Consider the following 12500-nt stretch of genomic DNA (forward strand, 5'->3'; position numbering starts at 1 on the left):
TGTGTATGCGCATATGTCTCTATCTGAGTCTGTATACGCGTATGTGTGTATCTGTTCCTGTGTATCCTCGGATGATAATATAACTCAACAAAAAAGATCATTAACACATCCCAACCAAACCTAATAATCGCCTCAAGACAGCTCTCGACACAAGGGCATAATATACAGCACAAACACACACACACACACATTTCCCTCACGTCGCGCTCCCCATAAACGTCATTCACAGCGGCCGGAATCGCGACATCCGGGACTTCGCTTCTCAGGTAAAATCTTCGTCCCTAAACGAAGCGTCGGCGGCTGATGGAGGAGGGTCTGCGCTTCCGATTCCCTCGCGGTAATGGCTGGACTTTTAACGAGCGGTGGAGATATCTTTATCTTTTGGAAATCGCCATAATGGTCGTTCATTTAAATCGCATTAGAATAAAAAAGCTATTAAAGAAGTGCGATATGAATATATACATATATATACATACCTATATATATATATATATATATATATATATATATATATGTATGTATGTATGTATGTATGTATGTATGTATGTATGTATATATATGCATGTCCATACATACATACACACATATACATACATACATACATATATAGAGATACTGATAAATAGTTAGATACAGACACAAATATATATATATATATATATATATATATATATATATATATATATATATATATATAGACATATATGGACACAGATATAGATGCAAATATAAATATGGATATAAATATAGATACAAATAAAGATACAGACGTGTGTGTGTGATCTCCCAATACATAAATCAATACACCTTCCCGCGCCCTAAGTGATCCCCGCGCCGCCCACGAGACAGACAGACGATAAAAAATATTGGAGGAAATACAGCGCCCACGCCCGTGTCTGCGGCGCCTGCACGGCCTCTGGGAGACTGACTCCCCGGAATTCCTGTCCTTTGATGAGTGTTTTCCGCCCAGTAACCGAATAATGTGTGAAATATCAAGAGCTTGCGATTCGACACATGTTTCGAGCGGCGAGGCGGCGTTCGAAGCACTCGGCGAGCTATTTCGGGCGCCGTGTGCGGGGGCTTGGGCGGTTGTGCGGCGAATTTGTTCGAGTCGGTTTTGAGGTGGAATGCGCATTCGAGGGAGGGCGGGATGTGTCATAGGCATAAGTGAATTATGTGCGTATATGTGTATTAACATATGTATATATGCATATGTATATGCATATGTGTGTGTGTGTATGTATGTATGTATATATGTGCATGTATGTATATGTATGTATATGTATATATATACATATATAAGTATATAGACATACACATGACACGCATACATATGTGTATGTGTGCATGTATGTGTATATATGAATGTGTGTATACACACACACATATAAATACATGTATGTATGCATTTATCTATACTTACAGAGCCAGCCAGACACAGACCGAGGAGGGAAATCACCCACCAAAGAGGACACATTCATTCATATTTACTAAACCAACCTATTCATTAAGCTTAAATTTCCTTTATCACCCAAGTTCCATGGCACAATATACAGTCCGGTACAATATACAATTTTCAATGAATTTAAGTTAATAATCCCAGCATCAAAATGCAAAATTGTATGAGAGTTCTAATTATTAGTCATTAACACGGGGCTTTTTTGCCGTCGCTGTGAGTCCGTTTTCATTTTCTTTTTTATGAAATAGTCGTTAGCGAAAATTAGTTGTTACCGTTAAATGCTTTGAATTTCAAATACAAGTTTTCGTTTCTTGTCGTCTTGGAGATCTTGCCTAAGGAAGGTCAAGCGACGAAAGGACGTCTTTATGTATATATTGGGTAAATGAGAATAAAAAAGTTGTAAAAAAATGAGAAAATGAGGAAGGGAGGAGGGGGGAGGGGGAGAAAGAAAACCTGGCTTGTATATGCTCATTTAGTGTTGTTTGTTGACCTCGGCCCCCGTTGCCGCCTTAAATATGAGTTTTGTGTTTTGCTAATAAAGCCCATTTGCATACACCCAATAAAAGCCCTTATGACTAATATACAAAACGGGACAAACACATTAATCACCTGTCTTTTGATAAGGAATCGACCCGGACGCCAGGCAAGGGAATATAACCAGTAATGGTAGTGTATATATGGTTGTAAATGGAATGTGCTTTTTTTCTCATAGGGGTCGACCTATACCCAACGGCCAAGGAACCAGTGGACGAAACCTGCCTGTAAGATCAACCGCCTCGGTATAAGAGACCTCCAGCTCTCATGATCTTGCATGACTACTCACTTTCTTCCTCATTAGCATACATACCTCGAGTTCGTATGTGTGTGTGACTGCAGTTCGGCGCGGCGGAGTTGGGGGCGGGGTTTGTTTACGCGTGTTTTAGGGTGAACCTACCTCGCTTTTTCTGTTTATTCGTTGTTTTCTTTTTGTTTTATGCTAAGTTTCTTTATTTTTGTTGTTTTCTTTTCTGATTCTTCTTTACCTTCTGTTTAAGTCTGTTGTTGATACAATTTTTTCCTTTTTTTCGTTTAGCTTTCTTCTTTGGCTCTATTACTTTTTCTTCTTCCTCATCCTCCTGTTTTATACTTTCTCCTTACTTTTTATTTCTTAGAATTATTTCAGTATCTATTCCCGGATCATTACAAACCGATTTGACAAAGAAAACAGTTCAAACAGAGATACAATCAAACCCGTAAATAACAATAGTATAAAAGAAATATTAAAAAAAAAGAAAGCCTGCACAAAGATCCATACATCATTCTTGCTGTAGAGTGTGGCAGTCAATGTCCCACGTGGCAATTACTGACGTTATAGCCTTGGCTCTCCGCCCTCCCCGCCCTCCTCGTCCCCCCACCCCCCTCTCGCGCCCTCCTTGCTCCCTCCTTAACTCCCTATTCCCTCTGTCGCTCTCCCGTTCTCTCTTTCCCTCCCAGCTCCCTTTTCCCATGCCTTCCTTTCAACCTCGTCCTCCTTCCCTCCCCCGCTTCCTCGTTCCCTCCTCGTCCTCCTTGCATCTCCGTGTCCTTCTTCTTACCTCGTCCTCCTTGCATCTCCGTGTCCTTCTTCTTACCTCGTCCTCCTTCCATCCTCCTCCGTCCCTTCTCCCTCCCCGTCAGGAACCACCCCTACCTCGACACCAGCAGAAGCCGTTCCTCCCCCCCCACACCCCCCTTCCCCCTCCACCACAAGGAGCCGCCGTTGGGACACTGACGGCTCCCTCGTGGCTCACCCGGACGGTCGCTGGTGCAACGTTTTTCAAAGGTTCCCGCTGATGCAATGGGGAGAGGGAGGTCTTGCAACTGCCGCCTTCGATTCAGAAATGCGTGGTTGGAAAAAAAAATGTTCTATTGAAACAGGAAATGGACATATATTTACACACACACGCCGGTCCCTCAACGCCCCCCCCCCACACCCACACCCCAACGCCCTAGCGCCACTCCTACTACAGTAAGTTCTCTTTGTGTGAAATCGAACCTGTTAACCAACTATCATTTTATGGTTGATAATGTGGCTGTTGGATTACAATCGGGTTTCTAAAATTGTTGGGTGGAGGTGGGATGGGGGGGTAAGGGGGGAAGGGGAGCTTGTGCCACGGGGGAGGAGGAGAGATGGGGGAGGGGGAGAGAGGATGGGGAAAAGGGAAATGTTTGACACTTTAGTATTATAGCGACGCTTTGAATTTTCAACGCAGGCCTTGTGGGGGTTGTAGGGGGTTTGGGGAGCGGGCGTTGGGGAGCGGGGAGGGTCGGAGGTACTTCTCCCACAGCCTTCCCTCTGTACGTTGGACGTCATCCGGTTTCACAGTAATGTCAGGAAATTATATGTGGTGGCGGCGATGCCTCGTGGGAGACTCGCGTCGAGGGGGGGAGGGAGGGGGAGCAGGAACGGGGGGACAGGAGGGGGAGAGGAAGGGGGATGGGGGAGTAGGAAGGAGGGAAGGACAGGAGGAGCAGGTCGGGGGACATGCGGGGGGCAGGGAAGAGGGATGGATAGGCTGGAGGAATAAGGGAAAGAGGAAGGGAGGGAAGGATAGGAGGAATGGGCGGAGGGAAGGAGGGAAAGACAGGGGGACGAGGGGAAACAGAGAAGGAGGGTTGGAGTGATAGAGAAATGGGACTAGGGAGGGAGGGAAGAATTAGTAGGAAGAACGAGGGAAGGGACGGAGGGGAGAAAGAATCGAGAGAGAAGTGGCAGAGAGAAGGAGAGAGGGAGGGACTTGAGGAACGAGGAAAGGAGGAGGAAAGGACGGGAGGGCAAGAGGGGCTAGTAGGGACTGCTAGGAGGGGCAAGGGAAGCGAAGGGGAAGGAGGAATGGATGTAATAACTTGTAGCCAAGACTCCCATCGCGTAGAGGCGGTCGAGACCTTGACTAATGACCTGTAATTTCACATGTCCCTCATAGAAGCACTCCGGCATTTAGTGCTTGATTCCTTTTAAAGATAAATAATGCCATCCGGTCCCGCTGGTACGTATTTTTTAGCAATTATTCAACACAATAACACTAATTATCCTAAAGAACGCGTATTTGTCACAATCCGTAAATACTGGGAGATCCCTTACCATCCTTAATGAAATTACCATAATTACATTTCGAATTTTGTAATGTCACTCTTGTCTCCTGCGATCTCCTGCATTGAACGAATGGTACAGACTTAATTGCTTCCTACCCTAACAATATATTAATAGAGCAAAACTTATGATAAAAGAATAACGCGTACTTAATAAACAAGAGAAATGAAGATCCTTGACTACTTTCATCCTCAATGCCACTATTACATCTCGCCTTTTGTTAATGTGATTCTCATTTCTTGTGACGTCCCACATACAGTCTTGATTCCTAACAGATCCACTCAGCTGTTACGTGTCTAAACAATGCAGTAACACCAATAATAGCAAGAAATATGACGGGCAATTTACGAAAAGATTGCTGATCCTATCCTCTCCGCTGCTTCGTATCTAACAATGCAATAACGCTAATGATAACAACAAATATAACGCGCAGTTAACTAAAAGACTGCTAATTCTACCCTTCTCTCGTTTGCTGCGCATCTTAACAATGCAATAACACCAATAATAACAAAAATAAATAACGCGCAAATAATTATAAGATCGCTAAAATCATCCACTCCACTGCTTCGTATCAAACAATGCAAGAACACCAATAATAACAAAAAAGAGAAAAAACGTAACGCGCAATTAACAATTAAGTCCACTCCTTTTCTCTCTAACAATGCAATAACACCAATAAAAAACAAAAAAAAAAAGGGAAAAAAAACAGCGAAATGTAACACGGAATTAATTAAATTCGCGGGAGATATGAAGATCCCTCACCAACCTCACGCATTTCCACTCTCGTAATATCATTCCCGCTCGTGACGACCTCCCGCGCGGAATGAATAGTGAAGATTCCCTTACAGACTTGGAAGAGTTAATTTGACGTGTACAAGTTACCCGCCGTCAGAAGGCTCTCGGTGACACACGCACTGCCAGGCTCCTCATGGGGATATATTGGACATACTCGCGCCTTCACCGTGGAAGATATGTGCTCAGGGAGGGTGGGGGGGTTGGCGGGGGGAGGGGGAGGGGGGGATAGACTAGATGAGATGAAGCGCCCTTATGAAACGTTTGAGAATTTTGTAGGGAAGGTAAGGTTGGTTTGAAACGTGTTGGGAGAGAGAGAGAGAATGGAGAGAGAGAGAGAGAGAGAGAGAGAGAGAGAGAGAGAAAGAGAGAGAGAGAGAGAAAGGGAGAGAGAGAGAGAGAGAGAGAGAGAGAGAGAGAGAGAGAGAGAGAGAGAGAGAGAGAGAGAGAGAGAGAGAGAGAGAGAGAGAGAGAGATGCAGTGAGTGAGTGAGAAAGAGAAAGAGAGAGAGAGAGAGAAAGAGAGAGATGCAGTGAGAGAGAGGGGGGGGGGACACGTGCGCCCGTGCGTGTTAATCATATCCATGCATGTTAATTATATCATGTGAGACGAAAAACGAAAGAAAATCGTTTTGCCTTCAGATTCCAAATCCCATTCGCCCGACAGACAGCAACACATCCCAGCAGTCACAGCACCCTGTGGAGACGTTTCTAAAACATCTCATTTTCCAATCTCAAAGACCACGCTGTCTCTCTAAGATCTCAAGAAAGCGCTGTCGTTTTACCATCAATTAATCCATCCAGCCGTGTACCAGGACTGTTCACGGTGCTGGTACAGGGGGTCGATGGTACAGGGGGTCGATGGTAGAAGGGGTCGATGGTACAGGGGGTCGATGGTACAGGGGGTCGATGGTACAGGGGGCCGGTGGTACAAGGGGTCGATGGTACAGGGGGTCGATGGTACAGGGGGGGTCGATGGTACAAGGGGCCGCTGGTACAGGGGGTCGATGGTACAGGGGGTCGGTGGTATAGGGGGTGGAAGGTACAGGGGATAGATAGTACAGGGGATAAATGGTCCAGGGTGTCACTGGTATAGGGGATAGATGGTACATGGGGGATGGTACAGAGGGATCGATGGTACAGGGGGTCAATGGCACAGGGAGAAGGCCGACTGGAGGCTATTAGGGCTACGAGGGGGCGGCTGGTTAGAGTAGTCCGGCGGATAGGGCTATCGAGGAGGAACTCGGAGGTCACGCGCGGGTCAGGGAATGCTTGGATGGGTCCGAAGAGGAGGATGGATGAGGATGTGGGGGGCGAAGGAGGGAGGGTGAGGAGGGGGAGGGGCGAAGGAGGGAGGGTGAGGGAGGTTAGAATGAAGAATGGGAATTAGGGAAGTCGAGAGGATGTATTGAGGATGGAAAGTAAGGAGCTAGAAGACTGGAGGATAAATGAATGGGGGAAGGATGGAGGATGGGAGGGGGGGAGGGTAGGTTGGAGGATGGACGACCGAGGAGGTGGGGGAGGGAGAGGATAGAGAATGGGGATATAGGTTAGAGGATGGACGACGGAGGAGGTGAAGGAAGGAAGGGGAGGGGGGGGGGGGAGAGGGGCAGCACGGTGTCGTAAATCAAAAAAAGGGGAAGAGCAGACCCCCCCATCAGCGACGGCATTAACCCGGAAAATGTTGCTAGGTTGCAGGACGGACGGCATGTTATTGAGGCAGCGCAGCGCGACTGAGATGATGTTGCAAGGGTTGTTGAACAGACCGCGGCCGCGTAATAGATTTACGGGACGGGGATTTCTGTAATTGCGTGGCGTGTAGGGTGTGTGTTTTGAGTTCGTCCGGCGGTGTATGTGGCGTGTTCAGCATCACGGGGAGAGTACTGTTGCCGTTTGAGGATATGTGAGGATATTACATGTGATATTGGTGACTTTCATAGTACGTTGATGAGACTAAAAGTTATCATATATAGGTTATTCCATCTTTATATTTATTATTAATAAAATGTTAATCTGTGTTGCGGCATGTCTCTTATTCCAGCATACTTATCAAAACGAAAACAGAATTAGATACTGCAGTCGCCCACTCCCTTGTTATCTCCACATCTCCGAGACGCATTGTGAGAGCGACAGCCCCTCACGCCCGCGACGAGTACTTCACCGCGGGCGCCGTTGCTGGGAGGAAACATTAGCCAAGAGAACCAACACTCACCGCACCGAGGTATGTGTACCTAGTGGGCGTGGAGGGAGGGGGGCGGGGGTGGGGAAAGGGAAGGGAGAGGCTCAGACGGGTGGGCCAGCCAGGTGAGGGACTTTGTCGGCGAGCGGGCGGGCGGGCGGGCGGCGGGCGTGAGAACAGCGCAACTTTACCGAAGCACGGATTCTCACCGGCCGCTGCTCGCTCCAGCCCGCGTGTGAACTCCGCCTGTTTATTGGGCCCGGGACTCTCCTGAGGCTGAGAACAGGCTGTAAAACACGAGCTGAGGCCGAGGGAGGAGGAGGCTCGGCGGGAGCGTGGAAGGGAGTGGTTCAGGTTTGTTTGTGGGTTGTTAAAAGGGTTTTATGCTGATGGTTGTGTAACGATATGCATTGCTGTTGGCGTGTGTGTTGTGCATCTATAAGCGTCTCATTGGCTCGACTCTTCTCAGTATGGATGATGGAATAATGCAATACGCTCATTCACACACACACACACACACAGACACACACACACACACACACACACACACACACACACACACACACACACACACACACACACACACACACACACACACACACACACACACACACACACACACACACACACACATACACACACATTACACAGATATATATATATATATATATATATATATATATATATATATACATATATATATATATATATATATATATATATATATATATATATATATATAACTGTGTGTGGTGTGAGTGAGCGTATTGCATTATTTCATCTTCCATACTGAGAAGAGTTGAGCCAATGAGACGCTTATAGATGCACAACACACACGCCAACAGCATATATATATATATATATATATATATATATATATATATATATATATATATATATATATATATATATATATATATATATATACATACATACATACATATATATATATATATATATATATATATATATATATATATATATATATATATATATATATACATTCATACATACATGATCACCATTATTTGACAAAACTTACCGCGTGAAAATTAAGAAAAAATTGCTTATATCTACCTGAAATTGTCTGTTTGTAAAGAAAAATGAAAGATTCCACCTGAGACTCATCCATCATCTCTTGGGATTTAATCAAAATAGGCCTAAAAGCTAAGACCCGCCATGCACTAAGCTAGACAAGATGGAGGGTCATGCGCCTAGCTGTGGCACCGTAATAAAGATCGTGATGTAGTGAAGAAAGGCTCGAGTCGAAGGGGCGGGGGGGGGGGGGAGGAGAGGAGGGTATAAAGAAATTAAAGTTTAATTATAAATTCGAAAGATGGGAAATAAAAGCGAATGCGTGGGGGACCTAATTCAGAGGCGTCAATTCAAGACAAAAATAAAGGGGCCCAAAACATGTTTTGATGAAAGGCACCAGAAAGGGATGCATAAAGAAGGGTTAATTAAGGCGGGAGAGAGAAGTGTTTTTGTAAGATGCCATCTCCGCTTCTACCATTCGCGTAATTTGCCTGTCTATTCATGCCTTTGTGTGTATGACAGGGAGTTTTTTAGAGGTCTATAAAAGGCGTTATTGCTTTCGATCACTTACACGGTGCCACAAACGGGTTTGTGTGTGTGTGTGTGTATGTGAGTGTGTATACCTTATCATCTCTCTCTCTCTCTCTCTCTCTCTCTTTCTCTTTATATATATCTATCTCACTCTGTGTGCGTCTCTCTCTCTCTCTCTCTCTCTCTCTCTCTCTCTCTCTCTCTCTCTCTCTCTCTCTCTCTCTCTCTCTCTCTCTCTCTCTCTCTCTCTCTCTCTCTCTCTCTCTCTCTCGCTCTCGCTCCTACAAAATGCGATTGCCAAATCACAAAACACGTCTCACAAACTTGCTATACTCATGATAAACAACAAGCTATGTCCCAACTCAACGACAAAAACTTGATGTCTAATTAACACTGATTCATGGGAACAAAAGGTGGGAATGAGAACGGATAAAGAAGGAATGGGAAAATACGAAAAGTTTTCATGTGTGTTTCATAATAGAGATATATCGAAGAGAAGCTTCTCCGTAAGGCATGAAACTTTTTCCATGAAATCTGTGTAATGTAAATGAAATTAAATGTTGATGTTAAGCTCAGCAGGAAATTTCAGTCTAATGAAAATTCAAACCTTTCCTCGTAGATTAAGTTTGTCTGCGCGCCTGGAAGGATGTGTATTTTCAAAACAAAACAAAAAGCGGGGTTTTCACTCGTCTTTCAATTCATTCTTGGTCGTATTGGAGGCGCATCGTCTTTCAATTCATTCTTGGTCGTATTGGGGGCGCATCTTCTTTCAAATCAATTCTTCATTATTTTTTGTGTTTATACAGAGTCATTTGTCACTTAGAAGGCAGTGCGCCCTTCTCGACGTGACATCTGCTGACCCCTCGCCGTTGTCAGGGAAAAGGGAAGCAGAAGAATTACCAACGTGACCCGTCTTTGACACCAGAGAAAGCGATTATCCGTATCTGGACCTCGGGAACTGACCTCCTCCCCTTCTTCCTCCTTCCCTTTGAGGTCACGTGAGGTCACCCAGGTCGCTCCGGCATATTGGGGACTCATAGAGGGGCTTGTTGTGGCGCAGTGACCCGACACCCACGCCCCTCTGTCCCACCAACGTGTTATGCCTTGAGCAGTGCATGTGAGGTGATGGCAGGGGGTACACACGCATGCTGCCTCACGCGGATGTTTTCCACACAACACCGGATGAGGGAGAATGAGGTGTCGCGACCACTCTGTATGTAAACTTGTTAATGGAATGAGGTGAATTTTAGATGAGATGATAGGCTTGAATGGTGAAAACACAGGTCACAAGGAGATGAGATATGCACGACGTAAACACGGCCTGTAGTTGAAATATATTTTGCTTTCCATCCTTTGCCTCGGAAGAGAAGAGAAAGAGGGAGGGAGGTAGAGAGAGAGAGAGAGAGAGAGAGAGGCTGACATAAAGAGAAAGGGGGAAGAAGAGAAACAGAGAGGGATAGAGAGAGAGAGAGAGAGAGAGAGACTGACATAGAGAGAAAGAGAGAGAGAGATTGGCATAGAGAGAGAGATTGACATAGAGAGAAAGGGAGAGGAAGAGAAAGAGAGAGAGAGAGAGAGAGAGAAAATGTGACCCTGATGACTCGACTGCACGCTTGATGTCGTTCACATCTCGGTCTCAACGCCTTGATTAAAGCTACATCCTCCGACCTTCGCCCCAGATTGCGCTGGCAGAGGAGCGCTGCAGAATAAGAGGAAGACACACGATATGGTCACCCCGGGAGAGAATCTGACCTTTGTTGGCCTCTCGGGGCAAGGAGAACTCTGGGTTACCGCGTCAACCACGTCGGGTCAGAAAGGTCAAAGTCTGGCATTCCGCGAACCCTTCAAGTATTCCTTCTTGTGACGTGCTTTTACAAATAACAGTCACCGACAAAAACAACGTAAAGATATATTCACATATTCGTGAATGAATACATATTTTTCCATTGATGTTTACACTATCAATAGCTACACACGACCCGTAATTCCAGCATAGGATAATAACTACCTCTTTTAATAACTAACAAGAACAATCTCAGAGGTACTACCATTAGCACGTTTCATGGCAGTAGCGAACAGCCCCGTAAGCAATCACTGTCTCCAAAATAACAGTCACGATATGCTGTTTATATAATACATCATGCCTGTCGTCGAACACACGCAGGGACGTAAATTACCGGCGGCGACAGTCAGCCAACAGGCCTGGAGCTGTCTGCCGTTTCCTGTGTACATTTTTCTCTCTCTCTTTCTCAAGGTTTCTTCCAGTTTTAGCGCTTGGGAAAATCTTCAGTGGAAGGAGTAACAGCGGTTACTGCTTTTTATCGTTATTATTTGTTTTATCGCTATACCTCATACTCCTCCTCCTCGTATTTTTCAACCTCCTCCTTCACCTCCTCTTTCGTCTTCTCTTGCTCTTCTTTCCCCTCCCCCTCTCCCCTCTTCTCCTTCTTCCTCTTCCCCCCTCCTCCTTCTCTTTCTCTTCCTCTAAATCTTATTGCCTCCTCCGTGTGAGCTCTTGTGGTCGCAGCCGATGTTATTATGTTCCTCAGATCCCTTATGACGTATCGAGTCTTTTTTTCCTCCCATTTTGTGTTTCTCAGTCAGCGGCGCCATGCTGGGAGGACTGTATTGTGAAGGCTGTTGGGCGGTGGCTTTCATCTGGGAATTTTGTTCGTGGGAATAACCGATATGTGCTATAGCAATATCTAGATTGACTATACACATGTATGTATACTGTATATATATATATATATATATATATATATATATATATATATATATATGTGTGTGTGTGTGTGTGTGTGTGTGTGTGTGTGTGTGTGCGTGTGTGTGTGTGTGTGTGTCTGTATGTGTGTGTGTGTGTGTGTGTGTGTGTGTGTGTGTGTGTGTGTGTGTGTGTGTGTGTTTGTATGTGTGTGTGTGAATAATTATACGTACGTGTTTGTGAATAAACGTGCATATACGTATATACATGCATATAGATAGATAGACAGATGGATTGATATAGATACATGCACAACACGCAAACTCACACACACCGATGCATAACATCCCTCGGTACCTTAAAAAAAAAAAAAAAAAAAAAAAAAAAAAAAAGCACCTGAAAACATCCGCAAGCAAAAAGTCCTCCTTTTCCCCCGCCGAATAAACGCCAAAGGTGCTAATCCTTTAAACACACGCCATGCAAGCAGCCAGGGTGACTCATGCATGCCTTTATGATCCTAATAAACTTGCCATATACAACCAGATGACCATTACCACAGGATCTGCAGTTTCTTTTGTAGCAGAGAGACCGGGGAAACTTTTCTATTTCCTGAACACATCCAGAGAATATTTCTGCCGCGTCTGCACGGATATCGTAAATCAAGTCTCGGGTCTGTGGGTTTTTGTGTGTGT

Source organism: Penaeus vannamei, chromosome 13, assembly GCF_042767895.1.
Source record: "Penaeus vannamei isolate JL-2024 chromosome 13, ASM4276789v1, whole genome shotgun sequence".
NCBI classification, from domain to species: domain Eukaryota; kingdom Metazoa; phylum Arthropoda; class Malacostraca; order Decapoda; family Penaeidae; genus Penaeus; species Penaeus vannamei.